Below are 21910 nucleotides of genomic sequence, written 5' to 3' on the forward strand. Positions count from 1 at the left end.
ACAGAGATATTAATCTACCACGAAATCCATTAACTTGAGACATAACCCAACTAATAATTAGTTGAGCAAAACCTCGCATAAAAATGTTTTTGCTTATCTTCCCATGTAAATTATCTCTTTTGATCGTCCTTTGGTTATAGAATATTCTATGTACCACACAGAACGAAATTGAGATAGAATTTCATCAGCCATGGCTACAGTTGAGTAAAAAATCCTATAAAAAAGAATTTATTCCACGTTTTAGACTTACTTTTTCATGTAAATTACTCTTTCTTTTTATTGTCTACCAGCTACCAGATATTCTATCATCATACGAAATTCTCCTTCATAAATATCAAATAAGACAAATAAAATCTGTGACTTCTACTTTGCATAGAACTCTACTAAAAATTCAGTACCGTCCTTATTTATCAAATTCAACATTAAAACTTCTCTGGACCTTTGGCGAATCTCCTAGAAAATTTGTCGCTCATCACCACCTCCAATAATCGTAAAACACCAATTGTCAATAAAGAAATCAGTATAAACTCCTTTAGTCAAACTCAGCATCGAAACTTCTCCATACCGATCTGCAGAATCTCTAAAATTTCGCCAACGAGACTATCTTCAATAACCATGAAACACCAACTATGTATCAAGTAATAAATTAGTATCGTTCAACATCGACTTAAAATTCGTGAAAATGTTGCCACCACAGACACGTTCGATGATCTTCCAAATATCAACCATCAAGTAAAAGATTAGTATCGCTTGGCAACGAAATTTTGCCATATACCATCTTACAAATTCCTTAAGATTCCCCTCAATGACAAACGCGTTGCAAACATCAACTGTCAACTAAAAAGCTCGTATCACGCGACATCAGATTTTTTCCATGTACCGCCTTACAAGGTCCCTGAAATTTCCCCAATGACAAACACGTTCGAAACATCAACTATCAACTAAAAAACTAGTATCACGCGACATCAGATTTTTTCCATGTACCGCCTCACAAGGTCCCTAAAATTTCCCCAATGACAAACACGTTCAATAACCTCCTCCAAACACAAGCTACCAAGAGGGGGACGACGATGGAGGCGAATCCTCGTCCAATAAATCACAGACGTCTCGCGATCAGAGGCAGTCGACTGACGTCACGAGATCGACACGCAACGGAGCAGTGCCCTTTTACGCAAGCCTCGTGCCATGGACCGGGTGTCAAAAGGGGGTGGCGTGTCAGGGGGTGGTCCGCTAACATTTTCAAACAAGCCCACTCTCTCCTCGCCGTCTAAATTTAGCATGGTCGGTCATGAATGGATCTGGGACCGCCGCTGATACGGCAACGATGATCCGCGTTCGTTTATCCCGGCTTAAATGCTCGCTAATACCACGCACTGCCTCGCGAATAATCGGGGTGCTTGGTTAGCCTGGCGATTAATCGGAAGCAACAGACGCGAACGATAGATCGAATAGATAGAATATACGCTTGGTTCTCGCTTTTAGAGAAGTTCGAGTTAGCCTGCGCTATTTGTTTGTTCGAGCCGGTTTCAGTTTAGATCATTAGGTTAATTTAGCTTTTGCTTCGGCTAGGGTTAGGCTAGCTTCGATGTTTGTTCGCGAAAGTGCTAGTTTTAAGATGGACAGCGTTTCAGATAATATTTTCGAAGTTTTAGTCGTGGTTCGCTTAATTCTTATTAAGTCTGTCACGATGGAAGTTTAATTAGCGTTGGGATGACACACTGCGGTCTTTTAGAATCCTAGCGCGACTAAACCGATTAGGTTTACTATATCGCAAAATTATTTTTAATAAGAAGATTGTCCAACCTTTTGGAATTTTATATCGTTAAACTACATGCTCGAAGGCATTTTAGCAATTTTTTACTGAATTTTCTACACACTTAAAATGTACGAAAATCACACCAATGTTGGAAGATTCCAGTGTTACAACAGTTTAAATTCCAATTTAAAACAGGCGAGAGCAAATGGAAACTTTTGTCATTACTGAGTATTGAATGACTAAATGATTATTGCAGAATTTTCAACGAGTTTCCAAATGGAAAAGAAACTAAATTATTCAAAAGTATAATTATTCTCCAAAATAATATCTTTATTCACTCTTATTCCAGTTACAGTCAGTTTAATGTTGACTCTGAACTATTTCCACTGAAATTTTCTCAACAAGATGCACAACTAAATTCGTAATCATTTACTCATATTCAACGATAAAATATTTTCCCATAAATACGAAATCAAAGTAGGTTTTTCAACGTGAGATCGAAGTGAACGACAAGCTATATGACAAGCTGAAAATCTCAAAGGAGAAAGGAGGGAACGGTTCAAAAAAGGGACGAGGAAATGACCGATCAATCACGCGGCTATCGAATCTTACGCTATTACGCATAGAAGACGCACGCATACGAAGCTTCGCACTTTTAGAGACGCGGCCTCGTTTTCATCGATCGTCTGCTTTCGAACGATTAATCACGAATCGCGGGCGCGTTAATTATTTCGCCACGGAATTGCATCAGTTTGTTTTTCCACGACTCCTGCCGGACAAATTACGAATTTGCAATTCAAACCGATAAAGTTCGATTCGTATGATTTTATGATCCGTGTATAAAGTACATACGTTACCATAAAACAAATTCTCTCTGTTTGCTAACATGAGGGGAATATTGCAATAAGAAAATTCGATCGCAATAGATTTAAACAGATGAAAAATCTGAACATAAACTTGGTCCAACCGACTCCTACAATTCTCGATAGCCTTGGCAAAGAGTATTACGATAGTTTGTTTTTTTCTTCTTCTATATTTAACCCAAAATTATTTCAACTCATCTGTTTCATTTTTTCTTTCTTACTTTTTTAAAGTCTAATCTGTTATCTCCGAAAGTACACACACACACGCATCTCTCCCCCGAAACATCTCAGGTAAAATCGAAGAGATACGTCCGAATAGAAAAAAGTCAGCGCTTGAAACATATTTTATAATATGGATATAATGGAAAACAATATTCTACGTATAATAGAACAGAAAGAAACACACGTAGATTTTGATCGAGTTTCGAAATCGTCGTTCACTGTTCCGCACCTTGATTCTTCTCTTTGTAGCCGATAATCGCGCGCAAACAGCGGCGCGCAACTCTTTGCGCTTCCGAATCAGCGTGTAATGGGATAGCGTCGATCGGTGGAGCGTGTAACGCGATCAGTGTGCACGCGGCTTTATGTCGGTCCATGGAAATCCGAACCGATAAACGCGGTCGGTCCACGGTAATATGTACAATTACCTGCACTACTGGTCCTGTCTATATATAAATGTAAATAAATTTACATTATAAATAAATTTACATCTACACATATTATGGTGTCTATACATGTTTATATGCAAAATCCTGCAATCACCGAGCGTTTCATAGAACCTACAGATTTAAAGAGAAGTCAGTTTTGAGTTCCTTTACTTTGGGATATTTTTCAGCGAAGAATCTAATTAAAATAAAATAAACCAGAGAAAATCATACCCGTTAGAGTGGTTTTTAATCGCCAATAAAATTAACAACAGGTATTGCGAATTTGCAATAAAATCAATACAGATTTCTGAGATTTAAGACTAGTAAGTGTACAGCTGGTAGAGATATGTTCTTATGACAATCGTTTCTTTCAACCATATTATAAAAAGTATTCGTTTTGTATGTGATGTGCAGAACAGTCGATTTTCCTATTTTACAACAGAGTATCAAGAAGGGCTGCTAATTTATGGTACCCTCGAGTGCCTGTCGATTTTTCTTCTTAGCCTAAACCAACTAAGAAGCCATTAACCAAAAAATGGTTACAAATTTTTGAACAGCAATTTATATCTATCAGATGAAGAAAGATGCGGAAACAAGAACAGAGAAACGAGGGACAAATCGAGGAAGTGAAGAAGGGTACAAAAAAGTACCAAAGACGAAGGTAGAAAACAGGCAGCTGATGGATAACGAGGGAAAATCCAAAAGGGGGATAGTGGAGGGGGATTTTTTTGAACGCAGGTAAATCCAAGCCGAAAGTGCTGTTTTTTTTTTTTTTTGCGTAATCTAACGCTGGACGAAGAACGAAAGTAATTACCGGAAACAATTCGATCTTGTCGTTGGCCGGCGCCGTTTACCTTCCGGCGTCTGCCGCTGATTAAATTGCTCGCCTCTCGTTCCATTTCATTTCGGCACCATCGTGAATACGAGGATTGAATTCTGGAACATAGGATGAGCAGGAGTTACAAGTATGCGTTTATTAACATTGATTTGCCGTGTTTGTTTGCTCGCGTCTGGAGAACGATATACCTATGTATGTATGTGTAGACACGGTATGATTCTACTCTGACGCAATTCAGGATTTTTAGCTTTTCTCCTGGCTTTTATGTCGAATTTTCGGGAATCGCCGCGATTCGTGGGATGATCTTCAATCCTTTGCACTCTGAATTTTATTTCAATTTCGTTACCAGCAGCTCCCAACGCTTTTAAGCGTTTTATTTGAAATTTACTTCAACTAAAAAATAAGACAATTTAAATAAATAAAGAAAGAAACAAATTCACTTAAATACCAGTTTTATTCACACTATTGTTGTATTTTGTTATTTTTAACAAACTTATTGTTGTATTTTGTTATTTTGTTATTTTATATTTTTGTTATGGTATGTCTTCAAGCAATTTCCAGGATGCACTCCTGGTTTTCTTTCGCACGTTTCATAAAAAAAGGTGGGATTGAAAGAATGTCGAGTGAGACTCGACAAAGGAGCTCCTGAGATAAAAACTGATGTCGAGTCACACTCGACATAGGAGTGCAAAGGGTTAAAGAATCAGCGATGAGAATATTTGTAGCGATATCGTTGCGATATTCTACGTACGGAAATCAGATAAAAGATAATACCTCTTTGCTGGTCAAGATTATCTACGTGAAAAACTTGAATTGCCGCAGGAAAAATTCCGATCGACATAGTGACGACTGAGAAGAGCTTTAGAAAGCACGAATTCCAAAATTAACAAATAAAATTCCTCTTCCGTTTTGATAAAGGTGGTAGCAGAAGTGTTTGTTTAGAAGCGTTTAATTTATTTCGGTTGGTTTTTTTTCAAAACACGTGAAAATCGACAAGTTATTGGATTTAATCATGTCAAGACTTTATCTGGAAATACATTTGCAAAAAGGAAAATAAATTAACAGCCGTATAAAAGTTAGGACACTTACTCAGGGTACATGACAATGTCTAAAGCAGCGTTCTGACGATCGATATTATCGTCAATATTATTGTCAATATTTGAGGTTTTCAACATTATCGTATGCAAGAGACCCTCTAGGCGGTCAATATATATTGTCAATACAATGTTGAGCACCTTAAATATTGACAATAATATTGACAATAATATCGATCGTCTAAACGCCTCTCAACAGTCTTTATACATCCTCTTACGTTCAACTCGTTCAAATTGCTATTGCCAACTCTCGCCATTAATATTTCGAATAATATAGCCGACTTAAGCCAGCGTCGTATAAAATGGATTTTCGAGAATACTGTTTAATCGCGAATCGGTAATAAAAATTACGTTTCGATGGAAATTCAGCGGCAGGTACAAAAGTCCTCGTTCGTAAATCAACGAAACGACAGAGAGAGAGAGAGAGAGAGGGATGGGGCAAGGGCGAAACGAACTTTCTCCATTACGCCAATAACTTCCGGCAATAAAAAAAAAAAAAAAAAGAAAAAAAAAGGAAAAAGAAAAAGGAACGTTCAAATACACGGGAAATTTATTAGCATCGAACGTTCGTATCGAAGGCGTTGCTCGGAATATTGGGTCGATGAACGTTTAAATTTCGATCCGTCTAAAAGGCAGACCCATACACGATCGATATTATCAATATTTGTTGATACTGATATCCAGATTGAAGATTGACACGAATATTGAGATATTTTGAAATGCGAGAATTAATAGTGATAAGTAACGAGCACACAAGGAGACACTTACAATTCAATCCGATATCTCACACAATGTTACAATTCAATCACCGTGTATATACTGTACATACTTTAAATAGAATTGTCTTTAAGCGAAAATATTGTCAAGAATATTGTACGTGTTCGGTAGCAAAAGGTATTGAAGAGGATAGAAAATACTTGGAGAATGTATATGTGTGTATATATATATATATTCTCAATATTGTAGATCGATCAGTATTGTATTGTAGATTGTGTATGAGCCTCTTAAACCCAGAGTGCCATAGTAGGATATTGCAGAACTAGAGGTAGAACTAGAGTTTCGTAGAATTTTCCAGTAGTTTATTGTTTATTCTTTCGGCTGGCTATTTTCGTTTTACGATCATGTATTTTGAGATTGAGAGACGTTACAGTTAGAATTAACATCGATACGTTTCCAGTTTTTGGTTTTATCGCTAGATCTTCTCCACCTGTGTATCGCGTTGTGCATGGCTGCGCAATGACTTGTCGTATGCTGGTTGTTATATTTCTGGCGCCACATCCTGCTTTTATTGAGTTTTAATTGGTCGGAAAGTTGATTACAACAATCGCGACGTCGGGAAAGATCGGGGAAAGGCGCCTCGTGCCCTGTTCCACGCGTATTTCTGTAAATTTACGACGTACATATACGAAACTTATCGACTGGAAAAGATTGGAATTTTTATGTCACTATGAAATGGAAATGAGTTAGGTTGTTTCATCAAAGAACTGGCAATACCGGGTAATCCATTAGTTTAGGGTCTCCTTTCTCCGAACTCGGTATCCCTTTTATACATAATATTTCAGTCCCTGGAATATAAAATTTCATGAGAATTAATGTTCATGTAACGTCTATACTTTTACCAAATATTTGCTACTATACAAAATTAAAATTGAGCAATCACCTTAAATCTCAGTTGCTCTTCGACAAATACCAAAAACGAAGGAAAGATCGAAAAAATTAAAATACTAAGGCTGACAAATTCAAAACGTACTATAAGTCCTCTATCACCTTAAGCTCCAATTATCCCAAGGTAGAAATAAAAAGGAGATATGCAAAATAAAAGGAAAACACTAAGGAATGTAAGTCAGTAGCAATGTCGTTTATCAAACGGAAACAGAGTTACCAAGGACATGTCAAGCTATAAACATCTGCATGACAACGTATGCAACCATCTCAACATGTTCTCTACGGATCCGATTTTCATCACCTGCTATATTACTCTACCGACAAGTAATTTTTATACAATATGTGCTTCTACACGTTGAATGAAAATTTGAATATTTGAAAATTTTAATTATTTCGAAATTTAATTACGCGGAGATTTAAATACTCGAAAAATCAAATATTGGAAAAATGATTAAATACATATAAAATTCGCGTGGCAGTCAACGCGACAATTTCAAGCCACATTAAAGTTAACAGCTTAAAGTTTCGTTTCGTGTGCAATGAACATGCCAATCGACATCTTCCTTCGCACCTCTACCTTCGAAACAATGCACAATTTATCATTGGTTCGTTCAGTTTCTTCGCAACAAAGTACGGTTTACCGCCAACTTTGATAGCAACGCTGTTTTCTCGCTCGCATAAATTACTCCGTTGACCGTGTCATACTGGCGATAGAGCGTGCATAGCGCGTTTCGTTGTCCGCAAATTGAGAGAGGCGAGTTTGCACGTGGCGACTTTGGTGTTCGCCTGTGGAAACGATCGCAAGTGGCCGATACACCTTGGACGACGACGGTAAATTCGCGAGATTACGAGCGACATTCACGAGCGGTGAACTCGATTTGCACGGAGCTCGACGACTGACGGCCTTTCAAACCGCCTGCTGCGAACGAGGCCCAGCTGCAATTAAACGCTCAACGTGAGAGAAAATAGCTGGTCCAGGCAAAGGCAACACGCGCAGGTGTTTCCGAAGTATCCCCGTTTAAACGTTTCCTTCCCTCTTTGTAACAGTTTTTCTTCTCTAACGTCAAGTTTTATTGTGGTCTGTTTGTTTGCGGATGAGTGGGAACGTTTGCTGCGAATTTATTTGAGATGGACGGGTCCAAGGATTGTAGGGGTAGCTGGTTTGTTAGGTTGTTAAGGGCACAGAATTGTCGCAATTTAAAATAGGGATCCAACTTGTTATGGTTTAGGGTTTGCCTTTGATTATTTAAGATTATTGCGAATAGATGTCAACATGATTCAAGGTTAACACGATTCGTGGTCGTCTATAAGTTTAGATTATGTAAGAGTATTCTGAATTAGCGTCGACGTGATTCAAGGTTAACATGGTTTAACGTCGTCCATATTTAGTGGTCAGTGGCTAGAAGTTTACATTGAGAAGAATATGTAATGCATTGCGATTCAACACCAAGATATTTTATCGAAAGTAAATACATTTATTATATATATACGCAACACGAAAGGATTGAGAATTACGATGACTTGAGTTCTTTCGTTACTTATTGTTAGAGTTACACCACACGGTTATGATTGTTTGGAAGCACCGTGAGCCGAGATCACAACTATCTAGGGTTATTGCGAATCGAGGTTATCAATATTTCATTGTATCCAGATTGTTACCACTTTGCGTCATCAAGAATGAGGCTTATCGCTATTAAGAACGTCATAACGTGAGGTCGTTGGTACAATATCTAGGATTATCACATTTTAAGGTCACCGATATTTCACCAAATCTCTCACGTGAGTGTTAATATAATTGTCTGACCAATTTTTTTCAGATTCGTTAATTCTGCAGCTTTCGCGCGAAATATTTCGAAGCTGACATAGCCAATTCGTGTGGCAGTTGATATATTTAACTGGAATTTATATAATAGAAGTTCACCGATCTTCCTTAATACCTATTATTTTTTATTCGTGTTATCATTATTAAGTAGATGGATTCGATCAACTGGAGGTCTGTTAATCGAGCAATTAAAATTTTCTCTCCAATAAATGGAATTCTACTACTACGAAGTCAACGTTAATTATGCCAATAGCAATTATACAGGTTCGTGAAAGTGTTTAGACACTTGTAAATACATTTTACGAATATATTATCCATCTTGGATATTTATAGTGTTAATATATTCATAACGCGTGTTTTAAACTGGAAGAATTTTCGCGATGCAAACATTTTGCATTGAAGCTCGAGGAACTTGGTACAAGCGCCCTGAAAAGTAAGATCGTCGTTATCGTGTTTCTTGTTGATTCTGTTTGTTGAAATTAAATATTAGCCAGGAAATATCTCGGCGAACCGACAGAAATAACTTCGCTATCCTTCTCTATTTCTCCCTTACCATTCTTTTTCTGTCGTTGAAACAAACTTCCCAAACACAATGCATCTCGTTTTAACATTTCCACGCAGCTGAACGTGATGAACGTGGCGAACAGGTATTTGTATGGAAATTGAATGGAATAGATTTTTTGCCGGCAAAGGGAATTGTTATTTTGGCAATCTACCGGCTCCCACTTGTTCTCTGTTTCTTTTTTATTTCTCTCCTTTTCTCTCCTTTCTCTTGTTTTTTTTTTTGTTTTTTAATGGATGCTGCATCATGACACGACCCGACAAAAATGTTGTACGATACACGTATTCTCGTTCGTGACTCGTATATCATCGACTCGAATATCAAATTTTACCTCCTATATTCTCTCTCGTGATAAAAATAACCAGTTTGTATCCGACAAATATTATCTCTAATGCATAACTATCATTGGGTTAATTCAGCTTCTATTTCATTTGCTGATTTTAAAGATAGATCGAAACATTGGGAAATTCGAGGATTTATTTTCTGCTGTAAATTAGACTGTTAACGTTGGAACTGTCGTTAATGCAATCGAAACGATCAAATCCCAATTTTTCGCGATTTAAACGATCGTTTAATCAAGAATTCAAAGTGCGTTTCTTCCCGTCCTTGACGCTTGTCCTTCGTCCCTGATGCTTAGGAGTTCGAGCTTTGCAAGGCGATTTCACACGAATATCACGACTAAGAAAAAAAAGCAAAGATACGTACCTATTATTTTCTACTGATCTTCAAGCCTACGAATTTCCATCGAAATCGAAACCGAGCCATTCGCAATTTTCTCCCGTCAGTTGTCATTAGTCTGATCTCGTGGTCAATGTTCGTACATTCCCGATCTACTTACTTGCTTTGGCATTCCCTTTTCCTTTCAACCAATGAAAGGCTTTTACACGATTATGCATGGATCACTCGGTTAAGTAACCGAACACAGGCGAAGGAAACGAGTCGTGGAATGTCGCGAGGAGAGCCGGCTAAAAGCACGATCGGTCGCGAGGATGACGAGCGTGGAAAAGGCTCTTTGAAACCGTACGCCGCAGCGTGTGCGCGGCTTTGACTTCTGAACTTTAGAAGCTTTCAAGCTCGAACTGGTATATAAGAGACGCCGGTGATGGAAGAGGGGCGGGTTGAAAAGGGTAGAGAGACGTTGGAGAGCGATAAAACGCGAGAGCGGGTTGTGAGCGCTCGGTATTTCGCGGAGCTGTTCCTCGCGGTGCACTTACACAGCTCCGTGCTCGTTTTTCCGTTTGTCGCCAGACGAAATAAATTGCTCGATACGAAAAGCTTCTCGTACCGGCTTGTGGCTGGGAAATTAAGCTGGCCTCTTATTGTGATTTCGCCTCTACCTTCGTCGTAGCTGCCTATTGTTTGACTTCGACTCGCTATCCATCCCTTTCCCGCCCGCCGAATGTCTTCCTTTATTTTCCGCTCGATTGTTCGATTCACTATTGAATCGTATTTCCCGTGATTCGTGCCGGCCGTCGAAAGCGTGCCGCCATCATCTTTCCCATCCTCGAGTGACGTTCGCCGGTTGGACGCTCGATACCAGGAAAAATTGACGTTGTTCTTGGGAAATTGACGTTTGGCATAGTTTATGATACTTTAGACTCGTTGCAGATTCAGCTACTACCATTGTGCTATGGATTATGTTCGGTGAACATCAGCTCGGCATCTGCAAGGCAGGACTTTTGACCGTTGTTGGGAGTTTGAGCGCGTTTGATGCTGTTTACGATCGTTGAAACGATGGGTAGTTGGGTTCAACCGGGAGTTATAATCTGATTGGATTTGTTATTCGAAGGATTGGTTGGTCTTGTTTTTCATGTTTACAAGAGTTTGCCTTAAGTGGACAGAGTATTCGTAATAGTCGAGTGATTTACATTTTGACGCTTGAATGATTACGATTTATGTGATATTTCACAGCCCCTCCTCCTCCTCGCATAAAAAAAAGGTCATTGAGATTACGTGGATTTGGCAACTTGCGTTTAAATAGAAATTGTAGCTGATTGCGTTTGTTATTGGGGGGAAGGTGATTTTAAACGCATTACTATCCCAATCTTTTACAGCATCGCTAAAAATTCAAGGAAAGAACGCGAGGATCGTCTAATGAGAAAGGAAGAAGAGTCGATATTCAGGTATATTTTCCAGGTTTCGTTAATTCAGAAGATTCGTGCAACCACGTGCAACATGAATCGCGTTAATTCTTTTTCTACGCGATTTCGAAGGAGTTTCTCGTTATCGTTTTTGGTCTCGAAGAAAGTCGAACTATCGTAGGCCACGCTACGCCGACGCCGCGTTTCCTATTCGTCTTCTCGTGGCATTTCCACCATCGAGGTAGTAACCGTTTGCTGCGAACGATCGATAGCCGCGTGGAATTCCCGACCGATGGAATTCCATTAGTTTTACGACGCGCCGATTTCCAACGGCATTAATGGAAAATACGGTACTTTAGCGGAAATGAATAATTCGAAAGAGTTGCCGCGAATTCCCAGCTACTGCATTCTTTTCTTGTATACTTTGGTATCGAAAAAATAGATAGCTGTGAATAGATTCGAAAGTTTCGAAAAGACAAATGGAAATGTTACATAAAGTATCACTTATCTTCGACGAAAAATTAGTTTCTAACGGTAGCTATTTCTAGTGCTACTAACGTTTGAATCTTTGTTTAAGAACAGAACAATATATATGTAACAGTTTATTTTGAAAAATGTATATTTTTTATAGCTATGCGGTTTACGCAAATTCGTAAAAATACGAATTTAACGAAAGATATGAAATTTAAGTAGGGGTCTATTGTAACAAGCATAAGTATAGAAGATATAAAGCGATATAAGTATAAGAAGAAGGAAATATCGTATTCTAAATACTATACGTTTCTTTTTATATATTTTCTTTGGATTATTCCAAGAATTCTGGAAACTTTTTTTTAACTCTTTCAATACATAAACATCTAGAATTTATTTCCAGCTAAAATTAAACCAAATAATATGTCAAGTCGAGTTAATTCGTTAGGTTTTGATCAGGATTTATAACGTTCGAGTGGTCCAGTTTCGAGAATAATAAATAACACTGACAACTGACTCTCCACACGTCCTAAATCACATCTAACTTATCATTTCCTCTGATCTTACCACAAGTTCTATAAGCGCGAACACGCGTTAAATAGCATTAATTAGCATACTACAGGAATAATTTTCTTCTCTATCATCCTCTGCCTGTCGTTTTTCCAAACAAAAATGTAATCATACTGACGATTATATAATTGTTACCATAATCGACATGGAAGTTAATAAATTGAATTGTATACGATCACCGATGGAATAGAACAAATGGCTACAGACGATCGATTATTTGCTTTGCTCCCCGTTACACGATTGGTTTCAGTCGTCGTGAAATTAGCGAGCTAGAAAAGAGATAGACAGATAGATAGACAGACAGACGGACAGACGGACAGATAGATAGATAGATAGATAGATAGATAGATAGAGAGAGAAGTTTCCTCTGTTTTCTCCTACGTCGTTGGATGAATGAGCGGGCGTCATCGTTTCATGTCGAACGATGACACTGCAATTATCCACGCTGAATTACGTAGCAGACTAATCCCAGCTTATCTAATTACGTTCGTTAAATCGGCCGTTGGCGAACTCGTGTACCAGCTAAATTAATCGAGATATTCCCAATCGAAACGCGTGGAATCGCGTTCACGAAATATTCTTTTTTACCTTTCAATCTTGTTTTCCATATTTTCCCCTTGTTTCGGTATAGCCGTGTCAGTCAATTGATGGAACAACATTGCAACTACGCAAATTTCGTAAATACCAATCTGCGTTTCAATTCTTTTTGCACGTACTCGTATTTTGTTATTGTATTCAGTGCTGCAATATTATTGTTGCCATATCGTGAAGATTATTGTCGCTATATTTAGCATGCTAATTTTTCTTTAACTCGATATTTTTCTCAACATTTTTCCTTTTACTTTTTTATCGCTATATATCTTGTTGCTTCTATCGCTTTTTAAGAAAATTTCGCGGCAAGTACACGTATTTTATCTAACTTGAATTTTATTTCATTTTACGACGTATTAAGCATAAACAATTCGTGTGAAATCCACCTCTCGAACCACAGACGAACAAGGCGAAAGGAAGATATAAAAAATAGGAAATTAATAAACACGTCTCGTATTAATATTTCTCGTGTGAAAACGCGATCGACAGAAAAATACCGAAAATGGTTGTTTAAAGTCGATAATCGTTGGAGGATCGTTCTCGCGTACTTGAAGAAAATGTTTATCGACGGCGTATTTTATTGCGACAGAGGCGCCTCCCGAGAAAGAGCGGGAGCGCAGCTCGACGAACAAAGGCAACCACGACCTACATTGATAAGCAAAACGCTCGACGTCGAGAAACTCTGCGGACGACGTCGGCGAAACGTGCGAGAATAGTAAACAATTGGCTAAAATAGCGTAATTATTTATCCAAGGAAAACTGGGCCTCGTTGCTTCCACTTCAATTCCGCGTGCTGCTTTGGGAATCTCTCGCAACTCTTCTCTCCTTATTCACCGGTTTTATTTAGCCATCGTTTTCTTTTCAAAGTGCCTTCTACGGCGCACAATGCGGCACGCAGTTGACAGAAATCTAAACAATCACTGTTCGATTTTGATCTTCGTACTTGATGATATCATCAGTCTGCAAGTAGGTAATATATGTTCTCAGAGAACAACTCCCTTGAAAAATCGATAGGGGATTACTAAAAATCGTTTGTACATTGAAAGCTAATCGCTTGAAAATTAGCTCACTCGATCATTATACATTGTTGTTTGTTAATTCTATCTCTACGTATAATTGTAATTTTCGAGTAAAAAATTTCTTTCTTTCTTTCAAGAGCAATTTAATAAGAAGAATAAGGTTCAAATAATCCTGTAATTTTGATTTTCACCGTGAACAAGGTATTGTATTACGTTTCTGTTGTATATTATATATATGCAATGTATTATATATATTATCTATATGCATCTCTTGATCTTTGTCACTGTACGGCGATACTTTTGGGTGTACCAGAGTCAATTTTCTCAGTTTTACGTAATGAGACTATAAAAAGTATTTTTTGATGTATTTACATATTGTCTATTTAAGTATACGACCCTTTTTTGTATATACTGGCTCATGATACTTATTATAGGAAAATTGTATTGCATATATTGCGTGTATTACATAAAACATTTTGAAATTTTATTGGCACTGCAGTGAGACACTACTGTCATCGTTATATCGTTAAATAAATCAATCTGAAAATGTACATAGAGATTACAACACATAATACATAATATATTTACAACAAATTTTCTACAATTCTTTGCTTCTAACATGTTTATTTGTCACTACATTTTCTCTATCACCGTTAAGCTGTTAGCTTTATAAAAACCGTGATCTAGCGGAATATTTTCTCACGGGCGAAGAAAAATCCGATTACAGAGGGTTAAAAATTTGTTTCCGTGATTTTCCCTTTATTCAGAGCCGAAGGGATTTTCCCATGGACTTGGCGAATATTTAAAAAATTTTTACATAGTTCGTTGTATTTTTTACCTTTCCTATTTTTAAATAGAATTTCATCCATAAAAATTCCTACAGGGAAGTAAGTCCACTGTCTTCAAAAAGCTCATAATCAATTTTCTAAGACTGAACAAACTTTTATAAAATTTTCGAATTTTCCTCTCTTCTCCTCTTCCACTCCTTTATGTTCCACTAAAAAGATTCCCAAGTAAAATATTCTCCACCAAAAAAAATATTCAGAATATTTCAAAGCGCAATTAATTAAAAAAAAAAAAGAAAAGAAACGTTTCTCCCAATTTCTCCGAGCTCGGATTGGAACGTGGTGGGATCACGGCCGATTTGGACGTGATTCGAGCGTAGGACCGAAAGTTTCCCGGTGACCGAGAACCTTTTCCGGCGATCGATTATCGGAGACCTTTATCCTGGCTGTCCGCTGATAACGTGGCCCGGTTCGACGAACCTTGATTGGACGCGTCGGAAGCTCGACGAACTTGGCCAGTCCGCCCAACGAGGCCGTGCATCGTTCGAGAATCGTTCCTTTGAACTTTCGAGCTTTGACGGGCACCCGTCCAACTTTTGCCGTATAAAGCGTGCCCGTCGCTCGTAACTCGCGCGCCACGTTCCTCCGTGTCTTCCTCGCGATGACACGTGGACACCAGGCTGTCTGGAATCCTACTTCCCTTTGAGCTTTTCTATCGTCGCCTTTTTTTTTCAAACGACTACTTTGTATCACTTACTCTTTCTTCTTGTATGTACTCATTGATTTTTTTTCTTTTTTTTGAAAGAAGAGAATATTTTTTCTGTTATTAAAAATAGAACGCGAAAAATAGGAAGCAGAAATAGAAGGAGTTTTAAGATTCGGTATAACTCTTTCAAATATTGTAATCTTTTGCGACTGTTCATTGCGGTGTAGAGAAAATAAGAATAAGACTAAATTTTCAGCTGCATCGTAATTTTTTTTTTCTTTTTTTTTTTAGTGGCATTTATGATGATGGATTCGGTAGTTGATAGTTATAAAAATTAAATTTCAAGATTCTGTTGTATTATAAGCTCGTATTTAAGGAATATCCATGATGAAGTGGTTAGAAATGAAGTTTTATGAGTCGGATGCATTGTAAATATTTCGAGGATATTTCTATTCTTCTATTTGAGTATTTGGTATTATTTTAGAGGACACGCGTTGACTCTATATCTCGTGAGAACACGAAGAACTATTAGTAATGATTATTGGATTATGTTTCCCTTGGCCAATTAGTATCAGCAATAATTCCTCGACAAACCGGTTAAACTTTATTTTAGAGGCCAAAGTCTTAGACTGGCCGATTCTATACACAAATTATCGATTTTCCCACGCTTGTCGCAGTCAATTTTATACTAGTGGAAACTAGAGGCTAAATAATAGTCTCATTATTGTCGAACATACGTTGAAATGTTTAGGTCGAAGTTTCAATTAAGGTAGAGCCGCAATTACCGTTTAAAGTTGTCGCGAATCTATAGAAAACGAGAAAGAAACGCGATATTCGATTGCAGAGCAGACTAGAAGAGCTTCTTTATTGTCCTTGTGTCTCAACTACTCGCACAATATTTCAGGTGGATAATTATATCATTCCTTACCACCACGCTACGTTACGAATGTTGGCTCGAGCCACGTTCCACTCTCTTAATATATAAATAACCGAATTCTTGTTTTAAATTTCAGACAGAAAGTCCATCACATTCTTTATTTCATCCAATTCTGACAACTCTTCCTCCACTTTCGATACTTTAACGATTCTTAAATCATTCCAAACACTCTCAATCCTTTCCTAACTGTCTCTGCAACATATTCCTTGTCTACTCGAAAACGTTTATTTTGTTTTTTTGTATTCTCCATCTCGCATAATTTTGTTTTCGACTAAACACACTATTTTTCTTTTACATCCAAGTATAGTGGAATACAATTGATGATATTTCTTCATAAAGGCTCGGTAAAATGTGTCGTATTATGACAATTTATATGACTTGTATAATGAATACGACTTTCTTACTAATTTACACCACTTTCTTCTAATTGGATAAATCAGGCTTTCGAGTTCAGTTATATGTGTGTGTCTGAGAGATAATTTTAAAAAATAGCCCTGTCTATTGTTGTATGAAAAAAACTTCTCAACACAAAGTTATATTATTTTCAAGGCCACTTATACTATTTTCTCAGGTTTGTTTTTCTTGTTTTTTTTTTAGCAGATTTCGAGGTCATCGGTATTTTTTTAAGTAGAACTCTATACATTTTTTTACACCGGTGGATGTTATTTTATTCTCTTTAAAAAAGCATTAAGCTACTTACTCTGGAAAATGTATAATTTAAAAAATACCTCGATTTTAATTTCATTAAACGTAACGTAGGAAAGACAAGGAAAAGATAAACACAAGAGTATCAACTTTGCGGCTTTCCTGTTCTCTCATGCCCCAAGTTTTACGTTCAAATATCTTTTAAACTAAGCATTTCCAGGCAAAAGTACCTTAATACTTTTGCGTAGAGAATAAAAACACGTGCCAATCGTGTTGGAAAAAAGAATATAGAGATCCGCTTAAAAATATAGCGACGATCTCGAAGTATCGTGAAAAGCTGTCCTTGAAAAAGAATTCTTTCATAAATTTTTCATGATGAAAAAAAAAAGATATTTTTCAAACGATCATAAATAAGACAGATATTTAGGTGTTCCCATTTAACCGATACACCCTGTAGAATACGCGATGACAGTTACCGACTAAAAAATTTCGCTCGATTATAAAAGAAGCTGAGGAGCAGGTGCAAAGGAGAACAGGTGCCCCGATGAAATTATTTAAAGCGAAATAAGTAGCCGCCGCCCACGCGATTGTTCGAAGCACACGTATACGGCCCTGTTAGCGCATTACAGTCGCGCGATTATAGTCACGTGGAGATGAATGCGGCACGGTGGCCGCGACAGGGGCGTAGTTGCGAAACAGTGAAATCAATACGATGCATTCTCTTCCATTCATGACTTGCACGCGTTGTAACACACGGAACTCATTCACGATGACCGAATACGTAAGTACCATCACCTCGATCTCCGTACGTTTTGATTCACAGATTAAAGGATCTTCTACAGATTACATTCATCATCGTCATCGTCTCGATGGATCGCACGAAATCGACAACTATACATATTGAGAATTTGCAATAATATTCGTTAATCACTCGTTACAGAACTTGATAGATAGAGATTGGCTTTTGGGAATATTCTATTTGATAACAGAATTTTGATAATATTCTTTCACTTAGGAATACAATGCTATTGTTAAGGGAAATTGTTGAGAGTTGTAAAGATTAGGAAGTTTAGAAATAGAGATGATAAGATTTTATACTTTTAGAGTGTACGAATAACGTTGAGCATAGTGAAATAATGTAGCGATGGATGATCTAACGATTGAAAGAGAAAACGAAAGATATTTGTAATAAATATTTATTGTTATTATTATTATTATCGATACTGGTATTTATACTGATTTGAGAAACAGAGTATTATAAATACTCAATAATATCCTGGATTAATCATTGGACCCTGTAACAGCACTGAAGAGAAGTCAAAACGATCTGAACTATACGTTCAGAAATGTTAGTTATAGTTATGTACATATTTTTCAAAAACATGTCCTCAAGCAATATTATGATGATTGTAATAATTTGAAATGATAATGTAACAAGTATTTTCATTGCACCAGATCAATTATTATGGTCTATGTACACATATCTTTAATGAATTCATCACACGATACATAGTAATCGCACGATAATTATATGCCATATCCACGTATCTTCATTATAACAGTTCAGATTAATTATCTATATATTAGTAAGATTAATTCTATTATTCGAATTTATAAACATTAACAATTCTATTTAAATAATATGCACGTATAATACGATTAAACGTTGTAATACGGTTTGCGAAATCTGGTATTAAAGAATAAACTCACGTGAAGGTTGTTACATTACGCTTTATTCATGGCAATCGTAAATTTGAAATTCTTCAAATCCGCAATGCTCGTATATTCCGTTTCTTTTGCAGCGGTGTAGATCAGAGTTAAGAGTATGACTCTACATCGAGATTTACAGTGGAATCATACTCGAATACATATGGGTCTGAATCGACTTTCGAAGAACTTAGCGAAGGTTGTATTTTAATTTTTAACTGCTACAGAGTTGGAATTGTCGTAGACGAACACGTAACAAGGATACGTTTTGCATTTTTTCTCCTGTCTACCAGGAGATTCAGAGCTTCGTAACGAAAGCAGCAACTTTGACGGAAGTTTTGTCATCTCGTTGAGAAAGTGTCGGATTACGTCTGCTTTACCTTCGAACTTTTACTTGCTGCGCTTCGAATGACCAGTACAGCTACGTGGAGAATGTCTTTTCGTATCGATAGTAGCAAACTCAGTCGTTTTCATGGAAATGGGCAATAGACTTTAATGCCTGACCGCGCTCCGTCCTATTCTACTTACGTTGCAATTGTCTGGAGACTTGTACAGTCGGACTGATATTGAGACATTTGTTTCACAATTGAAAATATAAAATACATATGTACTCGAAACAAGGAACTTTATACTTTACCCAACCGCTGCAAGTAACACGATAATGATAACTTAAGTGACATTTTTTAACGTAGAAAGTTCTACAGTCGAGCAACAACGTACTTGATCTTCGACTTCATGCTCAAAGAAAAACTCCTAATTTAAAAACGACTCGTTGAATATGTAAAATTTTTCAAAAACTAATTTGTTTGAAGATATCCAGCCTCTGTAAGAAACTCGACTGACATAATTCTGAATGTAAAAGAATTCAATATAAAAAATTCTACCTATAAGGAAACGACGTATTGACCTTCGACTCCAGACTAGGAAAATAGCTTCTAATTTAAGAACAACTGAATATGTAAATATGTCTGAGAAGCCAATTTGTTTGAAAATATATCGACTCTGGAATCAACGTTCCACCGACTACCCTCGCTTTATCGGTCGACGTGAGCGTCCAACGTGTTTCTCAATAGAAATTTAAACAACCCAGCCAGTAAATCCGCGAGAAGACACGTGTACCCGTGCACGCAGCGATAATTACGTGTCAACACATGGGTACCGGCACGTCCAGCCCATGCTGGACTGCTCGGCTTCCGGTTTTCTCGGTGAACGATAATCGCATCCCGCGATATTTTCGTCCCGCGTCAACGCGACTATTCGATACGGTCCGGTTTACGAGAGTGCGCGGCTCGTCGCCGTCAACAATAACGCGTCACGACGAGATCGTCCGTCGAAATTTACGAGCTGCACAGGCCGTTTCATGAAACGTCTTTTCGTTTCGTTTCGTTTCATCCGAAAGACATAGAGTCGCACAGGAGATTGATGACTACCATCGCGTTAAGTTGTAAATTCGTCCAGTTGTCGCATCCTCTGGCAACAGTTTGCTTCATTTTGTAACACACTTTGGTATTGACACATTGCGATGTTTAGTAAGCGAAACGCATCCCTTGGTATTACCTGTTTATTTCAGACGAGTTGTCTGGTCATCCAAGTTAACGATATTTTAAATTTCAGTTATTTATCGAATAATTCATCGTTTCTAGCGCATCGCTGTATACTTATCATCGAAAATCAATGTCTTGTATCTATTGGGTTGGCAACCAAGTGATTGCGGATTTTGTTAATATCACCTAATGACAAATCACTTAGTTGCCAGCCTATTGGTATCTCATTATTCGATTTTTACTGCTGCGATTTTACCTACGTAGCATGTTCGTTAAAATAATACTAGCAAAATTATGGGTTTGTATTGTATTGTTAGAAAAGTTTATGGAAATATTTCATGCAAAAACTCGATATTCAAATACAAGTAATATTGGACAAATGTATGTGTGTGTACAATACATGCTAGGCTCAGATTTCATTTTTGGAAGTAATCAAGGTTCGCTAAGATAATGGATGGATAATGAATATCTTAATTCGACGATTCTCGTCTAATTAGACGATTCGATTGGCAGAAAGCGATTTTCTTCAGAAATTATATATAGTTTATTAGGAATAATATATTCGAATGATCAAAAGTAATCGTCTTTTATTATACGAATATCTATTTCTTACATGTTTATCTACATCTATTAGGTTGTCCGAAAAGTTTCTTTCGTTTCAAAAGGTGATAATAGATGAACAACAATTTCTGTTTTATATTATTTTATTGAATTAGGTGTGATCCATTTCGTTCTATTTCTATTATTATATTCGTGCATAATTCAATAAACTAATATAAAATAAAAAACATTGTGCATCTATTATTTCCTTATAAAACGAAAGAAACATTTCGGACAACCTAATAGCTGCCGCAAAACCAAAAATATATTCCACGCAGAAATAACCTCTTGCTATTCATATCAATTATAGAATTAATCCTTAATAACCAATCCTATCAATCATGAAACCAAACGACTCTTCTTCTCCTTAAACTAATTTCTATTCCGCTGCAAAATATTTCCTTTGCAAAACTAACGTCTGATATGTTAATGCTGTTATAGCAATACATCATTCTAACAAGTGTTTATGTTACTGCTATTTCTGTGTTTTATTTCATAGTTATTTCAGTAAACATCAAACTTTCGTAATCGTCTCGCATGATCGTGATGCACTCGTCGGTGTAATCTCCTTGTAATCGTTTACTTTAATAGTTTACTTTAACATGTAATCATACGTACATGGCAATAGTTATATTTATTTATTTATTTAATGAACATGCGCTTCTTGAAGTCGGATACACGAGTACACGAACTGAAATATAAAGGAACGAGCACTAGTTTCATGTTACGATTTTTACAATTTTATACCAATTAATGAACGTTAATTTCAAGTTACGATTTTTGCAATTTTATATAAGTTGACATGTCGATGCTTTAATAAATGTTACGGGCCTTAGACAAGGCAACGCAAGAACAAGTTGCCTCCTTCTGATGAATATCTTAGCAGCGTACAATTTGAAAAATTGTCAGAAAAAAAAAATTGAAAAAACGTCAGATCCGCTATGCGTTGTTCGGGAATAATCAGAACAACAGAGAAGAATTCAGAAGTGTTAAGAACGTCCTCGTAG

General features: G+C 37.0%; 1 protein-coding gene and 1 long non-coding RNA gene across 5 annotated transcripts in view; one reads left to right on the forward strand and one right to left on the reverse strand.

Annotated features, from left to right (window-relative positions):
- Positions 1 to 21910, forward strand: part of LOC132909776 (serine/threonine-protein phosphatase 2B catalytic subunit 2-like) — a 234993-nt gene that overhangs the window by 43497 nt on the left and 169586 nt on the right. The gene's annotated exons all lie outside the window — the stretch shown is intronic.
- LOC132909596 (uncharacterized) lies at positions 6300 to 7352 on the reverse strand. Its single transcript, XR_009658564.1, has 3 exons — positions 6859 to 7352; positions 6693 to 6763; positions 6300 to 6579 (listed from the first exon to the last, which is right to left on the reverse strand). It is a non-coding gene; the product is annotated as an uncharacterized LOC132909596 (long non-coding RNA).

The sequence above is a fragment of the Bombus pascuorum genome, chromosome 8 (genome assembly GCF_905332965.1).
Source record: "Bombus pascuorum chromosome 8, iyBomPasc1.1, whole genome shotgun sequence".
Lineage (NCBI taxonomy): Eukaryota > Metazoa > Arthropoda > Insecta > Hymenoptera > Apidae > Bombus > Bombus pascuorum.